Below are 22,971 nucleotides of genomic sequence, written 5' to 3'. Positions count from 1 at the left end.
GTGGATTAGTGAAAAACCTTAACTCTTGTTGAGGATTAGCTAGCCCCAAATCCAATTTGATAACTAGCATGCCAAAAAAGAGAGAGCAATTTATACTAGAAAGATGAATAGTTTGTGTTTATATGAAGTAAAATTATCTAAAATTACAGATAACAGAGTGTTTAATATGGGATTTAATGAAGTCTTGGCTAGGGCTTTGGCAAATGTTAATTCATACCCTCCCCAAAAGTGAATCTTATGAAGGGTGACAAGCGCCAGATGGACAGATCCTAGATTGTTGTGTATTTAGCAGAGGCAACAAGAACAGTAAATATGGAACATTCAAGCAAAACTTTTTGTTTCAGTCATGAAATGAAAAGTGCCCTCAAAGTAGATGAGATTTTTTTTAGCATTCCATTTGTAGTTGTTTGATTCAGTGGGTGGTCTTGAGTCTCAGACTGTGAGTCATTCTGTGCTTAGGCCCTAAGCACAGTTTTAGTTTTAGACTTGTTTCAAACAAAAGACCCATCCATACCCAGTGCTTCTGCCGAGCCGGTAGCGGTGATGAGCAGTGGACACTGAATTGGTTCTCTCCACCACTGTTGGGTCCACCTGGCCGCCCGGGCTCCCATACTCACCTATATCTTCTGCTTTTGAAGTGCAGCTGCTTTGCACAGCAGCTGCTGAAGTGATCGGGAGCATGCAGGCTTGTAGGAGATGAGTTGAAATGCCTCTGCATCTGCGCAAAGTGCGTGTTTGGTGCGCACGTGCATGCAAAGTGTGTGCATGTGTGCAAAACGTGCCCACCAAGCCACGCTCACCGAACTGGTGGTAAAAGTTTTTGAATCCCACCACTGCCCATACCCCATCCATACTTTTGAAACTGAGGGATGTCAAGATCTATTTGGATAGGACATGGGAAGCTTTAAATTAGTTAAATGAAAAAAAAATTCATAATAATGTGATTGGTTTTAGCTAATATATTACTTGGGTTGGGTTAATCTAAAATGCTATTTCCATCATAGTTATGATGTTTAAACTTAGTACTAAAGTATGTCTTTTGGCTGTGTGGCAGTAGTAATCTTAGTAGTAAGGATAGAGAACTTGGCTTGCATAGAATAATGAGAACAAGCCGGTCATCACAGTAGGCTTTGGTTGTGCCATGGTATAATGGCCAAAATGTTCCAGTGCTGATCAATACTATAGTATATCAATACTATATTAAGATATTAGCAGAAAAGGTTACATGTAATATGGGTGTATCTAAGGCAAGTAACCAAATTGATAGTTTCTCTGTCTTAGAAGATCAAATGAATACCTCAATTGACCAAAGCCCTGCAGGTTAGCAGAGGTGTTTATCCATGAGGTCATCTGGTGAAAATCACAATATAAGGCAAGTTATTATTATTTATCAAGTTTATTACAGCTGAATGTAGATATAGTAGATAAGAAAGCAAGAAACAATCATTAAAAGAAGCAGAGAATGCAGAGCGATTTTCATGGAATTAAAACATACATTCTACAAGTGAGTAAAGAGGATTAAACAAAGAACCTCAGCAGAGTAACTGGAATTAAAAGTGATGAAGGTATTTGGGATGAAACTGAAGTGGCAAATACTGAAAGGAGTATTTTTTAGCAATGTTGGGAATGATGTCATGGGAATGAAAATATGTTAAAGAATACATAGAATGATAGTTCAAGAAAGAATTCATGAAAAGGAAGTTATAAATGTCAGAACGGTAAGGATACAAAAATGTTAAAATATGGTTGTAGTTTCCTGATTTAGTGATTATGACTTGCTTACTGTATGTGTAAAGACTAGTTTTGTGCCTGATAATTGGAAGAATGCCATGATTGTCCCCTTATTAAAGGGAAATGTAGCAAGTGTGAACATAAAAACTACAGAGAAGTAAGATTGAAAATGCCTAGAAAGATATTTTGCATAATTATGTATGAAAAGGAGTAAGAGGTGACAATGAGCAAAATTTAAGGAAATGTAGTGTGGTTTTATGATAAGCATGAAGTAGAGAGAGAATAGATTTTGCACTTCAGCAAGACATAGATAAATATAAGAATGTAAGAATAAAATATAATGGTCTTTTGTTGGTTTAGAGGAAATATATGATAAGAAAAATAGGCTTGAATTATGGAATGTTTTGTGCAAATATGAAGTTCAAGATTAGTCATGAAATCCAACAAGGATGGTATATTATGGATATAAGGGATAAGTGAAGATAAATGACTGCTTAGTGAATTGTTCAACATTGAACAGTGGATAAGATAAGGATGTATAATGTTCCTTTAGTTGCTTGATATATTAATGGAAAATGTATAAGAAACATTTGTGAGGAGTTTAGACTTGTGTTGGTTGAGGATGTGAATGTACAAGTCCTTTTGTATGCAGAGAATGCCATGTTGTTGGCAGAAAATCCCAATGATTTGCAGTGAATATTAGATAGTTTATATGATGCAATGTAACATGTGGATCTGAAAATCAATGTACGAAAGACCAAAAGAATTTTGCTTGACAGAAAAAATTGAGTGTCCAATTTCAAATTCCATATAATTTATAAATGGTAAAAATTTAGAACAAGTAGATGAATTTTGTAACCCTGGTAGAATGTTCACTAAAGATGAAAAAAAATGGATGGAGAAATGTGGGATGCAAAGAAAATGTATGGATGGAAAGATAATAATGTGTGGTTATTTTGCAAATACTTTTTTTTTCCAAAAGAAAATATTCAAAAACAAAAATATGTCTGTAAGAATGTGTTTCTGTGAACTTCTTTGAATGGAATTGAGAATTAGGTATGTCAGCAGACTTATAAAACATAAGTTGAATGCAATAAAATGGGATATTTAAGGCATATGTTTGGTGATGTGCTCAAGAATAAATGGGTGCTGAATAAATGCGGATTTAGCACAAGAGTGAGAGACTACTATGAAAGAAGTGGGTTGAGGTGGTTTGATTATGTAGATAGAATGAATAATGACTGAATTGCAAAACAAATATATGAAGAAAAAACAAATTGGTAAAGAACTTCGAGAAAATATAACATATAACTTTTTAACCTATCATACTCTATGTAAATTAATCTCATAATTCCTATACAAAGTCTATATCCATACACCATTGTCATAGTAAGTGTAATTATCATGTGCAATTGGTAGCAAGTTTAATCCATTGAATAAGTGGAACCATACAGTTATCTTACTAATAGCAATAGCACTTAGACTTATATACTGCTTCACAGTGCTTTATAGCCCTCACTAAGTGGTTTACAGAGTCAGCATATTCCTCCCAACAACTGGGTCCTCATTTTACTGACCTCAGAAAGATGCAAGGCTGAGTCAACCTTGAGCCTGGTGAGATTTGAACTGCCAAATTGCAGGCAGCTGGTAGTCAGCAGAAGTAGCCTGCAGTACTGCATTCTAACCACTGCACCACCATGGCTCATAATACTCATATATTCATATAACTAATGTTGCAATATAAATCTTTTAGCTATAATAAAGGGATGGAGAAACCATTTACATTGTCCAGCTGTGAAATTCCAGGTACTGGGTGTGTACGTGTATTATCCTCAGAAAATTTAAGCTATTTTCACAATCACATTTATACAGTCTACTACTTTCTTCCGAATGTAGTAAGTATGGGATGTTGTACATGTGTTTTAAAGAAGCACTGCCCTTAGTTTATCTCCAACAAAATGCTTGACAATTATTTTCTATGCAAACATAATGAAGTCCAATAAATTCTAAATATTATTTTTTGCTGTATACGCTATAGGTTAAGTTCTATTGATGCTCTTGGTATAGAAATTAAGACACTCACTTTGTTTTCTTTTCCCCTTATTGCTACATGTCTTATTTTTTTTGACTTTTTATTTCTTGCCTCTTTCTATGCTTTGCATAACATCACATGCCCCAAAAGGGAACAGTGTTCTTGGTATATATTTAAGTCAAACTGTGCAACTGTTTGTAATGGAACTCAAAGCCAGTGTCTTTTTGTTTTTCCCCCAAATGTCGGACTGCCAATCCAGGCTTGTGGTCCTCCATAAAACATAGAAACACCTAACAAAAGAAGCAGCCACTATTGTATCTGTTTTTCTTAAAGTTTTAGCCAGCCCAGCCTGCTCCAGCAAAGTTCCTGCTAGCATGGTTTCAACCTTACCTCGCAACTTTTTTTTTTTCCACTCTTGGAAAATGATGGTTGCAGCTTTGGCAACTGTCTCTTCATTGCACAGTGCACCTGCCTGCCTTAATGCTTAGAGGAAAGGAGTCTGCTCTTTGTTGTTGGTTGATAAAGGCATGGGCTGAGTAGGAACGAAGGGTGAAAAAGTGGCTGTCAGGAATCTGTTCACAAATGATGAATCAGATCAATCAGATGTGCAGAAGAGGCGGCTGCTTTGGAACCCCCAGTTTTTCAGATTGCCAAAAGCTTTCAGACCTAGCCAAAGGCTAGCTGAGACTTTCTCAGTTGAGCAACATTCATGCCAACCAACTCAAAATTGGAAAAGAAAAGCTGACCTCCCTCCAACTTCTCATCAGCAGAGACAAAACACGAAGATTCTGAAAAAAACAATGCAGGCCATGAAAATTTGAAGACAAAGGAGGGGAACAGACATTTCATTTATTTCTTCTCATTTTGCTAAATTCTGATTGTTTGACATCCAATTTATGTGACTGCATTTTACTGCTCCTGTTTATTGCTTCTTGGAATCTACAGCAAACTGCCACCATTTTTGCCCCAAGATCTGTAAAGCTGTTAAAACAGCCCTACTGCAACCAATTGCGGAGAATATTGCTAGTTGGCTAGCAGTGAAGTATAAATCACTGCGCTACAGAGTTGTGGATCCAAAATTCCTAGCAAAAAAACTCATTTCAGAGCATTTTGTCATCACTCCGCAACATCAGGGGTGTGTTTGACCTCAGGGGCTGGGTGGGCATGGCCAGCTTGATGTCACTCGTGTTGGGGGTGCCTGGGTGGCCCAAGTGCTCTGCCAGAAAAAACGGGCTCCTGGCCCCCATTTTTGGCCACAACAGCCTCCTGCAGCCCCCTGGTTTGGGTCCAGTTTTTTTGTCTCTTCCTTGAGTCTGGGTCAATATAATTAGATGTGGTTTAAAAAAAGAATATATCCATGATCTCCATAGTCTCCAAATATCACTCCGAAGATTCCTTATTTATGCTAACCATAGATAAGTTGGAAGTATGTCAGTTCAATTGCTCAGCACAGACGACTACATGGGAACATAGAGATGAGACACTGAGCTGGAAAGTCCCCCCACCCCCGCGGGAGTCCCTAACCCCCCCTTCTCCCTTGCCCCCCAAAAAAAAAAAAAAAAGAAAACCCCAAACAACACCCAACGTCAGGAGCTCCTTCCTAACTACAGCAGAGGTTCCTCTTTGAAGGGTGGACAATTTCCACAATCCCCAGTCCTAGGTTTTGTGCAGACGGTCCCCACAAACAATAACCACCCCAGGTTTTTTTTTAAATCAAAACCTGGAACCATGACTTCATGGTCTTGCTATGTTCATCAACTGTAAGACCTGACCTTGACTGGGTGGCACATGATTCTGGATTGAGAAGGGAAACTGACATTTTCATAGGGTTGGAGCTATGTCAAGATCTCCCATTTTTCCTTTATTCAGTAAACAAACAAGTGAGATCAGAATGAGCTCTAAAGTTCTAGATTTTTCTTAATATGAAAGGGAAAAAAAAATACGTTGCTAAACTCCTTGAGATAACAATGGTCTTCCACATTGCCACTACAATGGTCCCTCAAATAAACTAGGCCTTATACCATGTAAGGGATTACAACCAGAATCTGGAAACGCCCCTGCATTCGGTACTCACTCAAGGTCATATTAGTGTCACATGGGCATTACTGCTCCTGCTACTGCATTCTGGTTCAGTGGCAGTTTCTGAACAGTTTTCAAGGGCAACCTCACATACTGCACATTGCAATAGTCCACCTGCAAACTCACCAAAGTCTGGACTAAAGTTATCTAACACAGTTGGGTCCAGGGATGGCCCTTTGAGGAAAGGGTGCCCCACAGTCTTCTTTAAGAGCTGGAATTGCTACAGTGAAGACTTTTATCTAAATTAGATGGCAGCAACCAGTGATAATGGTATCCAGAGGTGGTATTCAGCAGGTTCTGACCAGTTCTGGAGAACTGGTAGCAGAAATTTTGAGTAGTTTGGAGAACTGGTAAATACCACCTCTGACTGGAGATTTTATAGTATCCTTTCCCTGCCAGGCCCACCAAGCCATGCCAACAGAACCGGTAGTAAAAAATTTTGAAACCTACCACTGATGGTATCTCTCTCCCCTCCTTCCTGTACCCTCCCCCCTCCTTCCTCCTTTGTCTCTCACCATTTAGTAACCTTGTCCCTTAGTGACCAGAGAAGATGAACTCATATTAAAGCTGTCCTTTAGTATTAATTAACTGATTACTGCCTCTTTTTTGTAAGGCCACAGTTTATATATGCTTGTGGTTTGCTACATCCTTTTTGAAGGAACATTGTTCTTCGAGGATATAATACTTACTATACTATACTATACTATACTATACTATACTATACTATACTATACTATACTATACTATACTATACTATACTATACTATACTATACTGACCCTTTTACTTCTCACTGGTTTCATTGCTTATTCATGGGCTGGTTAAGCTATACAGATGTCCAAAAACCCAATACTTTGTTAAAAACTGTAAGTGTTCATACATTCTCTGCTGTTTTGATTCACACTATTACTTGTTGTGAATTTCCAGCTGTCTTCGTGATTTGGCATTTGTTGTGTGCAAACTGTCCTTGTTACTGTAAGCCTGAAATAAACTTTTCCATATGGGAATAGAGGCATTGTTATTTGCCCCCCATTCTTCCATTCTTACACAGCAATTTCTTTTTGTTATCAATTTGAAAAAGTTTTATTGTTGACATTTCAACCTGTCTCTTTGCCAGATTTGTTGACCTTCTCGTATCATTCTGATCATCTCACTTTTGTCCCAGTGTTCTTCACACAATGACACTCACTAAACTTCAGATGTAAAAGACCAAATTTCTACCACATCCCCAATAATGGACAAATTCATTGCATCTGAGGTACTCCAAACAAGGCAATTAAAATTACATTAATTTTACTTTGATTTTATGATAGGCATGGCAATTTACTTCATCTGTGCATTAGTATAATCATGCAAATGATCTACATTATGACTGATACACTTTCAGATGTAATGGTCATTTGGAAGTAATGGATACCCCCTTCTACCCAAATGGTCCAATATGATGGAGGTTCATTGTCTTTGTTATTTTGTATGCTGTTTGTAATTTTCCAAGTTTTAATAGACCTTTTTATAATTTACTACCATCATGCCAAAATGTTCACATATATTTATTTCTGCCTCCCTCAATATGTATGTTTGCAAAAGTTGTAGTTTTTGAGAAGTCAAAGACCACAGTTCAGATATTTGATTGTCCATAAAAATTCCATGATGATGTCATAGGATGTAGTGACATTGTTTTCATCCCATTTATTTATTTGGAATATATTTGAAAGAGTGCAGAGAAGAGCAACAAACATGATTAAAGGACTGAAGGCTAAAACAGAGCTGAAGAAACTTCTTGGATGAAAAGCAAAATGTCTTCAAAAAACCCCCAGAAAGTCCAGTTGCCTCTTGAAAAAGCACCTTTGGGACAACCATGACCTGGATGACTGGGAATCTCCATAGACATATGAAGAATGGTTGCAGGAATTGGGTATGTCTAGTTTAATTTAAAAAAGAACTGGTGGTGATATGATAGCAGTGTTCTAATTCCTAAGGGGCTACCACAAAGAAGAGTGGGCCGGTGGTGGTGGTTAACCTATTCTTCAAAGCACCGAAGGCAGACAAGAAGCAATGGGTGGAAACTAATCAAGGAGAGAACTATCTAGAACTAAGGAGAAATTTCCTAACAGCGAGGACATTTAAACAGTGGAACAACTTGCCTCCAGAAGTTGTGTGTGCTCCATCACTGGAGGCTTTTAAGAAGAGATTGGACAACATTTGTCTGAAATAGTATAGGGTTTCCTCCTTGAAAAGGGCATTGGCTAGAAAACCTCTAAGGTCCCTTCCTCTAAGGTCCATTATTCTGTTAATATGCCTGCCATAATCAGGACAACTCTTGAGTGTTTTCTATAAAACCTATACAATATCCATGATACTCTAAGTCAAACAATAAAATAAAATAATAAAAAATAAAATAAAAACAGCGCAATACAATAAAACCAGTGCTGGGATTCAATTTTTTTTTTACTACTGGTTCTGTGGTCATGGCTTGGTGGTCGTGGCTTGATGAGCATGGCAGGGGAAGGTGACTACAAAATCCCATTCCCTCCCCACCCCACTAACTTGCTTTCCAGCTCCGTTCTCCTGTGCAGGGCAACAAAAGAAGACCCAGCCAATCAGATGGGACTTGGGAGGCAGAGAATAGATGGGGGCAGGGCCAGTCAGAGGTGGTATTCGCCAGTTCTCCGAACTAATCAAAATTTCTGCTACCGGTTCTTTAGAACTGGTCAGAACCTGCTGAATACCACCTTTGAATAAAGCATCCATAGTAAAGAAAATGAAACAAAACAGCAATAAACAAGTCAACAAATGTCTTTCTAACAAAACTTTGCAGCATGATATTGAACTGATTTCTATATTTTAGTGACCACTTCAGGCCTTCACTCCAGAGTTGCTGGGAGAATTTGAAATGGTTATAGCTTCTTAGGGGTGTCCTATTCCTATTATCATTTTTAGTTGTGGTAAAAGAAAGCCAGTTTGCTTTAGTGATTTAAAGTAGCAGCCCAGAAACCATAGTCAGTTTAGATGCCTGAATGCTTTTGTTTTGTTTTTATAGAAGAGTAAAATGAACAAGGCTCATTTAAAAGATGACTAGCAGTGTGATGTCTACTTCTTATACAATGGAGAGTTTTCTAAGAAGAATCTGAAATTATCAGAGTGTGACTTAGAAAGCTCTTCATAGAGGCTGTACTGCAGCTCCCTCAGTGAAAACTATTCACAAAAAGATACCCTTGCATAGCAGAGAATTGGATTTAAAATACAAATGTCACATAAGGTGAAATCATATAATGTCTCTCTATTTGCCACTAGCACAATTCAGTGCAAAAAAAAAAAGGACAAGAATTCATTTCATGTTTTCCCTTAGAAATTGCTTTTAACAATATTAATTGAACTTCTTGCCACAACATTTATGGGACTTGTACCTTGATCATTTTAGTATGTTTGAACATTTCTTTCTATTAGCCCATCATCGTCAGTTGAAAGCCAATCAGAGATATACTTTTCATAGTCTATATGAACAAAACCGCAACATTATAAAAGCACAATGCAGATCAAACCAAACCAAACCAAAACCCCCAACAAAACAAGACTTATAAACCAGCTTAGAGCCCAGTAGCCAAATATTATCAATAAAATAATCAATAATCAAACATTAATAATACATTTAGAGCAATGTCTGGGATAATATTGAGTCCCCCCCTCTCTCATGTGTATTGTTGAAATCCAGTGTTTAATCTATGACTATCAGCTATGTAAGAGTAGGGTGGAATAACTTATTGCTATACCAACCCATTAATTAAATAAAAAAAACATCTTTAAGCTCCTTTTAAAGACCATCTGTTTTTACTGGGACGAAGAGAAGGGAGCTGATTTCGTAGCTGTTGGACCAGGTTCATAAAGGAGATGGAATGAGGAATCAAATAAGGTCTTGCTCAGGGAAATTAACATGATTGTTGGGAGAAACATCATCCCAGGGAGTTCCTGGGGGATCCATAGTTGGAGATACAAATGCTCCATTTCTCTGATGGTGTAATTAGAATCTACAAGAAGATGAACTTCGATCCCTTTGTGAATGATTCTTTCATATTCTCAGTGTGTAGCACATCCACTGTGGTGGATGTAGTCTGGATTCCCAGGGGCTGCACTGCATTAGAGAGGAGCCAGAGACAGCAAAATTTAGATAGTTTGATTGAAATCAGGTGCCAAAAACCAAGAAAGACACACTGAATTATTTCTAAGCAGTTTCTTTTATGGTTCCTGACCTATAAGCAAAAATCTTGCCAAACTAAAACAAGGCACTTGCATCATGTGCTCCTGTAGGGATGAGCTGTCTTGATCTCTTCCTCCTAACCAAACTATCTGAATTTCATGGCTTTTTATTCCTCTGGAATGCAGCGCTTTTACTCCTGGGAATCCAGACTAACACTCCACCATATCCACTCCAGGTTAATGCCCAGCACCACCTTGAATGCTTAATCTCTTCCCAGAATATTTGCTCTAAAAGTAACAGAAAAAAATCCATGATAACTGCCCTTATGGATTATCAGTAATAATGGCAGCTATCCTAGGATTAAAGTAATGCTAGCAATTTTGAAGCATTTTATTGCAAACTGTATTTCTAAAATAGTGCATAACATCATGGTGAATTGGGTTACATATGCTACCATGTACAGGTGAACAGCAGAAGATATTTGTGCATGTATGTGAAACATTGAGACAAGATGCTTTCGGTGAGAGATTAGATGAGAAGCTGGTATGGAGTTAGCAATGTGAGAAAAATTGAAGAGCCAGTCAGCCTGTATGATACAGAATCAGAATTAAGCTAGTAAAACTCCTCTCAGTGTTGATGAGCTGAGATTACTTCAGAGAAAATTTGAAGGCATTCTAACATGAATAAGTAGGCTTAAGGCAATTAACTTTGTAGCAAGCAGCCACTCTACCCAGAACAAAGCCACCGATAATACTTATAGAAATTACATACGAAATACTCATTGAAATGATCTCCTTATTACACTGCCACAAAGATGCTACTATCAAGCAAAGTAAACATTTAAGGACAGTAAACCATCTCTCAATTACCCCAAGAAAATGTATACATGATTTGTGAAATACTCAACAAAGATTCTTTTAATTCCACTGAAATGCTAATCTCGTTTTTTAATAATGTGGGTGCTGAGCTGAGTTCTCTAGAGTGGCCTTAACTTGCCAAAGTATCAGTGTTTTTGTACATGAAATATACTTCATTGCTGGGTTTACAATGAATTTTATTGAGGAGAGGATGTGCTACTGAAATATATGGGTTTTCCACTGACTGTGGCTTCTCTCCAAGAATCATGACAATGATCATCAGTGTGGGATATCAAATTATGGGACTGGTAGCCAGAATGATCTTCAATTCCCACACATCTGTTAGGGTGCTACTATCTCATCTCTGTGATAATTATAGGTCCTTAGTTTTCCAGGGAGAGAAAATTACTGTTCAAAACTAGTGTGGTATGTATGTGTGTCTTCTGAGAAACATGACGTATCGTTTTAATGCTTATTGCCTGATTTCTTTTATGGGGTTTGGAAAATAACTCATTTGCACTTGTTCTAGCTCCCTTTAGACAGTCATTTAGGATGTTGATAGAAATAGAGAAGTGCCATAAAAGACAATTAGTTAAGAAAGATTTCAGAGCTAAAGATGTTTCTGGAATCCATATTTAATCGTAATAATCTTTATTTCCCTCCTTATTGCCCGTCAGCTATTGCCAGAAGCTAGTAAGTGGTCTTGGGCCTCAAGTACTTTCCATCTCAGCTGGATACATCGTTTTTTGTTGGTTAACAGTTTGTTTTGGTCTGTGCTGTCAGACTTGCCACAATAAAAACCTCTAAATAGAAATGATCCTTGGTTTTATTTGTTGAGAAAGGCATTGTTTATTAGAAATCAAGTGTATTGCACTATTGCAAAGCCAGAAATGAAAATTGTGTGCCAAAATCCCTAAGTTCTACCTTTTCCTCCTTAACTTAACTTAACCCCTATCCCCAGTGCAGCCAATCAGGTTCAGACAAAATGTTTTCTTAATGGTCACTCCAAATGTAGTTTGGTATGTGCCCCCTCCTTCTTCCAGCTGGGTGACCTTGAGGCAGCATCTTGAGGAGATACAGCACTTACTTTCATTTCTGAAGCATTTCCACTTTCATTCCCCTCCCCTTCATGGGAGCCTGTTACCACATAGTGAAGCACAAACAAGCATAAAGTGGCAGGTGACATCTGCACATCTTTAGTAGACCAGTGCCAAAGCATGGTTATAGGTTTTCTCTTGACTGAGCCTAGCCTAGTCAGTGTCCTTAATGATTTAGCATATCCTGGGAGTACAAATATAAGTACTGCCATACATATTTTCTTTAATTGCCATTACTGTGTTTGTTTTATATTTGAAAACTGTCCATTGATGATGCAAAAAGAGAGCTCTTCTCAAACTTATCAGGAAGTGTATGGTTTGAAAAGAGCAAGTGACATTTAAGGGGCAAGTGACATTTAAGGGGCACTTATCCAATTACATTTATTTTGCTTCAAGTGTTCAGAAATCTCTCTTCCTCTCTCCCCTCCCACCATTGATTGTGTTGAGTCCAGCGCAGGAAGGAAGCTCGGTGTCGTCGAGGTCGGGTAATGGCGAACGGCTCAGTGCGTCTGCATGGGTGATTGTCTTTCCGGGCGGTGTGTGAGCCGGTGGTCGTAGCGGCGAGGAATTGACCACCTTGTCATCCTGGGGGATAGGATGTTCGGTGTGGCCCTGTTTCCTGCCAGGATTCCTAGCAACGGTTTGTGATCTGTGATAATTGTGAATCGACGGCCGTAAAGATACTCGTGGAATTTTTTACGGCTGCAACGATGGTGCAAGGGCTTCCTTGTCTAGTTGGCTGTAGTTTCTTTCTGGCTTGCTAAGTGTTCTTGAGAAAATGCAATGGGTGCTTCTTTTCCGTCCGTTAGGGTATGGCTGAGGACGGCACCGACGCCAAAGGTGAGGCGTCGCATGTGACGGTAAGGGGTAGAGTCTCGTTGTATTGTATGAGGACGGGCGTCCGAGGTTAGCAGGTCTTTTGTTTTCCTGAATGCGGTTTCCTCACGCGTCCCCCAGGACCATTTTGTCGTTTGTCCAGGAGCCTATGCAAAGGCTCCGCCCCGCGATTGCCTTTTGGGGTAAAAACACGTTATAAAAATTGAGTAGTCCCAGAAATGCCTGTAACTCTGTCTTGTTTTTGGGGGTCGGGGCTTCCTTGATGGCTTTTACTTTGTTCCCGGTCGGGTGGATGCCATGTCGGTCTAGGAGGTACCCCAGAAACTCAACTTTCTCTGTGTAAAGTTGGCATTTCTCCCTTTTCACTTTTAAACCGGCCCCTTTGAATTTCTCTAGTACTTCCCTTAGGCGACCCTCTAGTTCTTCCCGGTTTGTTGCTGATACTAGTACGTCATCGAAGTAAGGGACCACCCCTTTTATTCCTTGTAGGAGTCTCTCCATGAGGCTTTGAAAAATCCCGGGACCACGCTGACTCCAAACTGGAGTCGGTTACAACGAAACGCCCGGTGGGTTACAATAGTTTGTGCCTCGGCGGTTTCGTCATCGACCGGCAGCTGCTGATAGGCTTGTGCCAGGTCGAGCTTTGCGAAGACTTTGCCCCCCAGTGAGTGAAGTAGATGTTGCACGACTGGGACAGGGTATGCGCTTTGTTGCAAGGCGCAATTGAGGTGGCCTTATAGTCCCCACAAATCCTTATTGACCCGTCTGGCTTGACTGGGGTGACTATTGGGGTCTCCCACCGGGCGTGATCAATTGGCTGCAGAACCCCCTGTTTGACGAGCTTGTCGAGCTGCTCGCCTATTTTCCCCGGCAGTGCGAAAGGCACCCGCCTCGGCTTTAGGCGGATGGGGTTGACGTTTGGGTCTAAACTGAAAGAGATAGGGGGTCCCGGTACTTGCCTAAGGTGCCGTCGAATACTTCCTGGAAGTCCTTAGCCAGCTGCTGTTCCCAGTCGGTTTCCTCAGTGTGGTTTATCCCGTGACCCGATGCCCAATGGTGCGAACCATTGGAGTCCCAGGAGGCTTGGTCGGTTCCGGTCCACTATTGTGATGGGAAGTTTTGCGATGCGGCCCTTGAAGGCTACGTTGAACTGTCCGGTCCCGATGACGGGATGCGGTTCCCTTGGTAGTCTTTGACTATCAATCTTTGGTTCTCTAGCTCAGCCTTGTGGAGATTTGGTACTAGTCGCTTGATTTCTTCCCAGGCGATCATGGAAAGGTAGGACCCGGAGTCCACCTCCATGCGGCAAAGCTCGCCCTCGATGCTTACTTCCACGTAGACCTTACGGGTATCGTTGGTCTCGGCGTGGCCAATTGTGAGTGTCTGGTGGGTTTCCTCCTCTGTTGGTCTCCCCGTTTCGTCCGGCCCCGGCTGTCCCTGTTCCAACGAGTGTCGGGTTGGTGCTCTCGGTGCCTGGGGAGGTGTTGTCTTGCCGCCGGTTGCTCGGCTCTCGGTGTCGGGGCTGTAATTTTTTCTAAGCCGGCAGATTCGGGCGATGTGGCCCCTCTTGTTGCAATTCCGACAGGTCGCGTCGAAAAACGGCAGTCTGCTCGGTAGTGGTTGCCCCGCACCCGCACACTGGGTCCCCGACTTATGACCTCGTTGGTCTCGTCGTGTCTGGAGTCGATGGACGCTTCTTCTTCTCCTTCGTCTGGGGTGTCCGGCGGAGTCCAGGTCGCCATGGTGTGTGGCGGTTTCTCGGCGGTTAGCCTCGGGTTGTCGGCGCGGTCCCCGTTCTCCGCTTTCCGTGGTCGAGCTGCCGATTTCTTGGTGGCTTCGGCGGCGGGCGACTTCTGCCAGGGCGACATCGAGACTGATGTCCCCTTTGCCATTAGACGGCTTTTCAGTGCCTGGTCCCGGAGACCTAGGACCACGCGGTCTTGGAGGATGTCGTCTAGTTCATGGAATTCACACAAACCCCGAGGTCCCTTAGAGCGGCTATGAAGTCGCTTATGTTCTCGTCCTGCCGCTGATTTCGCCGGTAGAATTCGTCTCGTCCGGATGAGGATGGGCACGGTGGGAGCGTAGTGGTTTTTTAGCAATGGCGCAAGGTCGGCCCAGTCCATCGCCTTTACGTCTGCGGGTTTCGCGAGGGCTTTCGCCATTTTGAACACTGCGGGCCCGCAGTGTGTCAGGAAAACAGCCCTTTTCTTGTTTCCGTTGGCATCCTTCAAGTTGCTACTCTCGAGGTACATCTGGAAACGATCAGCGTACGATTCCCAGTCCTCGGTAGCCGGGTTGAATTGTGCGGGCGGAGTGAGGCCGGCCATCGTGTTGGTCTTTGTCTTCCTCCGGACACGTGCTTGGTGGTTCCTTCTTGGATCCCACCTTCGTCGCCAGTGTCGAGTCCAGCGCAGGAAGGAAGCTCGGAGTCAGTGACAAAGTTCAGCTCTTTATTGTGCTCCAGTACATGCTTGAGAAAGGAAGGGAAAACCCCGGCTTTTTATTTCCAAGCCGCGCGGCCCGCGGCCAATGACATCGTTAATCTCCCGCTCTTGGCTCGACCAATAGCGGGAGATTCCTAACGACCAATCCGGGCGGCTTGCCCGACCAATCCGGTTGCCGCGCGCTTAGCCAATCGTCAACGCGGGGTTTGCAAGTATGTTAATTCTTTGTACAGAACAGATTGGGTATCCATTCAGGGGGGTTAAACGGAAAATATGACCTTATTGGCTAACATCAATTAGAGAGCATGGTGTTATAGGACTTTTCTTGGAAAGAAAAATGGGATGTGAATTGAAACTGGTTTGGTTTCTATAAAATTCTCTATAAAGGAACCCAGCAAAATTAAATTCAGGAAGTTATGCAGTTATCCCAAAGAAGTGGATGAAAGTGAGTAAACCATGGATGAGCATGTGGTGTGAACACAGTCTATGCACCAAAAGAATGAATGTCCTTGCAATTAGTGGACTATTATGAAAAGTCTTATTAGAGCATGAAGTCCCTAGTGAAAGAGAGGAAAAAGAGCCAGGTTTTAATCAAGGCACAGAAAAATAGGATGAGCCTATGTAGTCTCATAGCCGCTTTCCACTTGCAACAAGATACAAACATGCCTTGGCAACAACTTATTTTTGCTGTATTCCCATGACATTGCTATCCTTTTATTTCCAGCTCATAAATGAGACAGCTATAAATCATCTTTAGATGTACTGATGTTTCTTACCTTAAGCTGACAGCATCCAGTGATAGCTGTGAGGTGTGTCAAATATGTTATGTTTTGCCACATATTTCATGGCAAGCTAAATCAGGTGATCAGCAGCAGATGAGATCTGAAACTACTTATTATTTTATTTATTTAATCAATTTATATAGCCACCTATCTTACCAGAAATGACTTACTGGTCTTTCAGAGTGAAGTGAGTTGGTCTCCAGTTAACCTTATCTGTTGCCATTCTGCTGTTTCCTCCATATAAAGTTGGAAACAACAGGAAGTAAAGTACAACGAAATAACACAAGGGCTGCAATGATGAATCAACATCCTCCCAACCCTTGCCCTCTGAACAGGACACAGATGAATCCAGAACTGGTTTTCTTCTCTTCTCCCTCCCTCCCTCCCTCCCTCTCTTTCTTTCTCTCATGAAAATTTGGCAGAATATTTAGAAAAATTAGCAAGAATACTTCAAAAGTTTTTTCTGAGTGTGGCCATCTGAATAACTTGTCTCCTGGAAGACCCATGTTTCATGAGAGACAGCAATCATGTTCATAGGAAGGAAGGGAGAAGGAAAGGGATTGTAAGTTAGTTTCACATTTTCTCTTACCACCAGAACAAATGCCAAAAGAGTTGCAGTGCCTAAGGATTAGATGGAGAGAGTACATGTACCCGTAGCAAGCCTGTGCAGCCAATTAGATCTGAGCAAATCATGAATGCATCATTTCCCTAAAGTGCCATAGGTTGTCTACATGGCAAGCTTTGCGTTGGGAGAAAGTAATACACACTTCTATCACAACAACTAAGGATGATTCAAGGCTGCCTTGCTAATGGGCGGGGGATGAGATGAAGGTGACAATGAAGACATGCCCTGCAAAAAACATTGGTGATGCATTCTTTTGCCATAATTAGAAGGCAATGGAATAAGACTGGTTTCCCAATATTGAACTGAAGTATATAGGAGAGTCAATACAATGGAGAATGTTCTACCAATACCTCCATTCTAGGCCTTGGCATGACTGGAGTCTTGTTACTCAATCCTTGTTCTCCCCTATCTTTTTCCTAAGAGGGGCCCATGACAGAATGGCAATGTCAGCTTGTGTGCAAAAAATTCCCTACCATAATTACATATTTATGCAGTAACTAAGCAAGCAAATACATTACATTAAAAATAGGAAATTTTTACCTTTCAAATATATTAAAGGTTCTTTTTTCCATAAGTCAACTGGACTTTCTTGATTTTTTTCTTTGAAAACATTTCACTTCTCATCCAAGAAGCTTCTTGGATTTCAAAGAAAAAACCAAGAAAGTCCAGTTGCCTTTTGGAAAAAAGCATCTTTGGGACAACCCTGACCTGGATGATGAGAATCCCTATAGACCAGGGGTGGGATTCTACAGGTTCACACCTATTCGCTAGAACCGGTTGTTAACATTCTAAGCAGTTCGGAGAACTGGTTGTTAGAAGAAATTACTGGCCTAATCCTGTAAGGAAGGCAGGAAGGAAACATTCTGATGTTGCTTACAGAAACTGCCTCTCCGTTAACCCTTATTACATTCTTGGCAGGACTAGATTTCCTGTCTCAGGAACTTCTTTGGAGGGTTTTTTTCCTCCTTTGCTGGTACTTTGCTTGTGTGGAGTGACCATTCAAAGTTACAATGGCACTGAAAAAAGTGACTTATGACCATTTTTCACACTTACGACTGTTGCAGCATCCCCACAGTCATGAGTGGCCAGGCGAGGAGATGCGTGCCTCAATGTGAGTGATGTTGAGTTTGCCACGCCCAGCCAGTCATTTGACCACCAAGCCATGCCCACCAACTAAGCCACGCCCACAGAACCGGTTGTTAAAAAATTTGAATCCCACCCCTGCTATAGACATTTACCTTTCAAATGCATTTCTCCTTGATTCATGAGTAACTTGATTTAACCCTGTTCCTTCCAAGTTTGCAAATGAAGTTATTAGAATAGTAAAGGAAGGGGGCCTAACACATCCTCTTGAAGAGGTCAGGGAATATACTTTGTTGAATTGGTTTTAAATGATGATAGTGAATTAGAAAGAAATAATTTAACATGAAACATTCTTCCCATATGATTAGGCATATAGTAATGTATTATAAATTGTGGTTCTCCAGTTTTATCCAGAGAGAATATCATAGTGATGACTGCAAATCATCCTGCTTCTTTTCCATTTCATGCTTTGTCATTTCATTTCTCTTGAGAAAATGGATTTACCTATTGTAACCAACATTCATCAGGGATTTGTGCCTGTTCTTCTGATGGTGTTGTCAATATGTCTGCTCCATACATCATTTCTCGTTGAATTACAGAAGGATCTGCACTTAGCAGAATTGAAATATCTGATAGGTAGAGAGAGGTTCATGACATGTATTGTAATATAGAAAGATTTTTTATAAGCTGGTTCAAATGTTGAGTAGCAAAGAACTAAACAGTTTAGCAATTTTAAAAAAAATGGGAAAGTGTTATGAGGCCACACATTGTAACTTCTCATTTCTTAGCATTTTCTTGAATAAAGCATACTGCTGCTTTATGATAGAATCAGACTTTATACATGATACATTAGAATTGGTATATCATGGTGGGTTAACTAAAACAGTGTGGCTTTATAAACCATGTTTTATGACAATAACATGAATAAACTCAATCAATATGCTACTCAATAAAGCATGTTAAATAAACAATTTTTTAGAAAGGTGGTATGTTCCTTTGCATAGGATGTGCAAATCCACCTGGCATGATATGTTCCTTAAACAAATCCTATGCAAAGGAACATATCATGCTAGGTGGATTCTTTACTATATATTCCAACTAAAGATTGAATGTGATGGTGTAAACAGGCATTTTCAGAAGTGGTTTGCCATTGCCTCCTTCTTAGGCTGAGGGAGAGTGACTGGCCCGAAATCACCCAGCTGGCTTTATGGCTAAAATGGGACTAGAAATCTGACTTTTCTAGAAATGTACAGTACATATTAGGGGTAGAATATAAGCAGGCCTGATATCCCTTTAGAATTTGCAATGTAACACATGAGAAATGGTCTTGATCTCCTTGTTATCACATGGGCAGAAACACATGATCAGTTGGATTTGGGAGTATTTTCCTTGTAACAATTTAGATGGTAAGATGTTATTCTGGCCTTGAAAAATGCTATCCTCAGCTTGGGTCTATGGGGAATTTGTATATTCTCAGGTTCTATTTTAAGAAATTTCAGTTTTAATTTTTTTTAAATTTAAGAATTTTACATCTCCTAGAACAATAAGAAACATTTGCATAGATAATTAACTGGATTTAGTACACAAATATCTGGGATTGAGTACAGCTGAATTGTGGTGGGGAGACATGTGTAAATCCCAACCCAGTGTCCTTGCATGAACAGCTGCTTGCAAAAGTTTTTCTGAAAGGACTGTAAAGGTGTTAATTGAATAAGATGGAAGGATTCCTACCCTGAAATCTCTGTCATATCACAAATGGTTCCATACAAAACAGAAGAGTAGCTGACTCTTACTTAAGCAGTGACAATGGGATTGTGTCCTTCACTATTCTTTTAAGGAATGCTAGATAGACTTGAAATTTCTGCATTGCTAAATTAGAGATCAGTATGAAAGTTGAAGCCCATTCACATCTAACTTTCTATGCGCATTTTAAGCAAGGGCTTATACAGACTACAGAAAGCAAGGGAGAAGAAGTGCTTGAAATGCACATAAGAAACACAGTATAAACAAAAGGAAAAAGAATTTGCAATTGCCCAAGAAGTTTAAACAAAAACATATTTCAGTTATGAATTGGAGGACTATACTATTTTGGAGTAGCTTAGAAAATAAGATGTCATTTATTTCACTCCTACCTCATTTCCAGTTTCCCCAGGTTTTACAAAGTTTAAAACATATCTTGATAAATTGCTATAGAATAGATCATCTAAAGTTGTATGGCTGGTACCTTAAGCTACACTGAGGTTGAAGAAAAGCTTCCATTTTTATCAAAAAAGATAAGATAACCCTTTCTACCCATATGAAAATCTGAGTGTATTATCTTTTCTTTACAGAAAGATGAGGCAGTTCATTGGTATCATATCTACTGAACAGATTTTCAAGAAAGAAATAAGACAGAATTATCTGATTAGCTATCTGGCTGCCCTTTCCTCTTTTGATCTTCACGAGCATCAGTTGGTTTTTGTTGGAGATCAGAGATAACATGGTAGAGCAGGGATCCAATCAGTTTGCTTTATAGAACAGAAGGCTTCTTTCCCAATATTTCACTGTATCAGTGCTTCTTTTTTGTTATCGGGGCACAGCACTATTTGCATCCTTCCACGCAAAGTCTAGCCAAAGGAGAGAGGACAGGCAACCCTGTAACCTACAGGAAGAAATGAATGAAGAGCATGGAATACCTTGAGTCATGGCTGAGAGAGGAGGAAATTTGTGAACAACAGCAAGAGCAAACACTAGTAGCAGGTCTCCCTGTGTGTTGTCTTCTAAAACGCATTTTAAAAACATGTGATGAGAAAGTATTGCTAGTAAAAGAAAATGATTATTTCCTGGGTGTGGGGAGTGGGGGAGTAGGAGGGATGAAGGAGGGAGAGAGAGAGAGAGAGAGAGAGAGAGAGAGAGAGAGAGAAAATGATTGGGTTGAATGTGATTTTTTAAAAATAGTTGGAGCTTTAAAAGTCCACACCATATATCTTCATTGCTGTGTTTATGTTACTTTCTACTTTGGGGAGGAGGAGGACCAGGGAGGAACATTACCATCCCCTCCAAACCCAGTAATTTCAAACTTCTACAGATGGCAACTGTTATGGAAGCAACAGAAGAAAGCATGTAATTACAGTTAGATAGGAAAGACATTCTACCTGAGCCTTTAAACTAGTTGCAGAGTTCACATTTAATGTCTAAAGAATTGGAAAGATGTTTTTATAGTGTAGGGTTGCATTTTGCTATAGTTTGCAAATACAAAAGGTCCCAGTGCAATAAATGCTGGAAGTCTGAACATTTAGCATGGCATTGCAAAGGGAAAAAAAAGGAGAAAAAAAGAAGCAAATTCTTTTTTTTTTTTTTACTTACAGGGGAAAGAAGAGGAAATGTTTGCTGAACCTTGTAAAATAATTTTACAGTTCAACAGCCAACTTGTAACCATGGCAATAGATATATAACCACACGAAACTTAACAAAAAGTGAAAATGGGACTGGGCCAGGATATAAGTGAATTCAGGTCTAATTCAAAGTCATAAGATTAGGAAACATCTCCATTGCATATAATGGAGAAAGGAAAGCCTTGAAGTATTAGAATGTTGATGTTTTGAGCTGCCTTGAAGAGCTGGCTCTTTGCATATAGGCCAGGGGTCCCCAAACATGGCAACTTTAAGACTATGCTGACTGGAGAGTTCTGGGAGTTGAAGTCCACAAGTCTTAAAGTTGCCAAGTGTGGAGACCTCTGGCATAGGCAATTGAGGAGATGGTGACTGAGGCCTCCTTTGGATCTGGGGATCTGTTTCTTTTCATTCCAATCCATTTTTTTTTCATCCTTACCAATTTTTCTCTTCATTTCTGTCTACTATTGCATTTGTTCTTGTTTTGGATAGTTTTATTTGAAGTGGCCCAGAGTTTGGGGGAATCAGGCAGCATATCCATTAATTAAATAAATGAAATAACGGAAGAAAGACAAAAAACTCAGATAGGGAAGGAATGGGTAAATGGGGAACAATATTTTGGGAGCCTACTATTTAGTATTCTAAGAGGAGTGAGATGCATATAATGGTCAAAAATTATGTTCAGGGCAACTAACTAAAATATTTTTAAACCTGAGGAACTTTGTATATTTTTTGAGAGAAAATTGAGACAGAAAAGAATACATTCCATTTTTCTGAATGGGCAACATCCATTGTATTCATGTTTAAGAACTGGGTAGTTCCACACAACATCAATATTTTAGCCCCAGACATGTAAAGAAATGAAGTTAGAGGAGAACTATAAGATGTTTACTATCATTAAGACCCATAAAGGATTGTAGCATGATAATTAATTGTTCTATTATATTTTATCAGTTCCAGGGATATTCCAAAGGGTCATGACAAATCTCCTAAAGGCAATTCCTATTCATATTACCATGATTTCTGCCTTTTGTGTTTATAGTATTTTGTTCATATTTCTTTTTCTGTATTTCTCTGTATAAAACAGAAGATGGGTATCTAATCACTTGAGCCATATATATTTCAATTCATCTTTCAAACAATTTTCCCTTTTGTTTTTATTCTCACTTTCATATAATGCAAAATAATGTGACCTTGGATGTAAGGTGGATCTGCTTTCCATACAAAATTTGATGTTTTTGAATTCAGATTAAAATATTGCAAAAACTCTACCCATCTGTACCCTTTGGGGTACAAATTCTTTAATCATCCTAATTTCTGGACATTTTGAGTGGTTTCTTAAATATACCTTTCAAAGTAATTGCACTATAACAGATATCAGTATTTATACATAACATCACTAATGTTTATATTAGATTCTTGGATTTGGTGATTCAAAGTTGATATTAAAAAATAATTAAGTCTAAAAAGCATGAAATGCCAATGGTCTATTAAATTCACCTGTTTCAGGTAAGCCTCAATTGAGTCCCTCATTAATGATTGGTAGGAAAAAAAAATTGTGCCAATGCATTCCTACAAGGCCACGATTTAATATTTCATTAAAATCTCCTCCTGTTACCACTTTATCATAAACACATGCATTCAAGTGTAAAAAACATTCATGAAACATAACAGAAGAATCTAAATTAGGCCCATAAACATTAACAATAGACATAACAATCATTCTAATAATACCCATTTACATCAGCCATAACCTGTTGTACATCAATTGGAAATCCTTTTCAAAACAAATTGGCTACACCTTTAGCTTTATTCGTCATATCTATGAGGTAAACT

This window comes from Notechis scutatus, chromosome 1 (assembly GCF_049901735.1).
Source record: "Notechis scutatus isolate UNSWTSFEM ecotype Mainland chromosome 1, rNotScu1.2, whole genome shotgun sequence".
Taxonomy (NCBI): Eukaryota; Metazoa; Chordata; class Lepidosauria; order Squamata; family Elapidae; genus Notechis; species Notechis scutatus.
The sequence above is the reverse complement of the archived record's forward strand: the minus strand, read 5'-3'. Positions refer to the sequence as shown.